We start from the raw sequence: 232 nt of genomic DNA, 5'->3' as shown, positions 1-232 counted from the left end.
CCAATAGAAAAAAACGGAAAAAAAACGAGGAAAAATCCAAAACAACAACAACAGGAAATCGCACGAGTTCCTCCTGCCTGATGTACGATAACGCTCAATAACACTTTGTCTCCCTTGGTGCCTTCTCTGACACGCCGAGATAAGAGATGATAGTGAGATGAGATGACCCGGTTAGGACATGACGCCTTTCTGTCATGTCACGTTTAAGCGGTCATGTCACTTAAGGGGTTTA

The 232-nt window shown here is 44.0% G+C and overlaps 1 protein-coding gene across 1 annotated transcript in view; it reads left to right on the top strand.

Annotated features, from left to right (window-relative positions):
- LOC119586683 (T-box transcription factor TBX1-like) overlaps positions 1-232 on the top strand; it is a gene marked incomplete at its 3' end in the record, with an annotated part of 52795 nt that overhangs the window by 46567 nt on the left and 5996 nt on the right.

Source organism: Penaeus monodon, chromosome 21 (assembly GCF_015228065.2).
Source record: "Penaeus monodon isolate SGIC_2016 chromosome 21, NSTDA_Pmon_1, whole genome shotgun sequence".
NCBI classification, from domain to species: Eukaryota; Metazoa; Arthropoda; class Malacostraca; order Decapoda; family Penaeidae; genus Penaeus; species Penaeus monodon.
The sequence above is the reverse complement of the archived record's forward strand: the minus strand, read 5'-3'. Positions and strand labels throughout refer to the sequence as shown.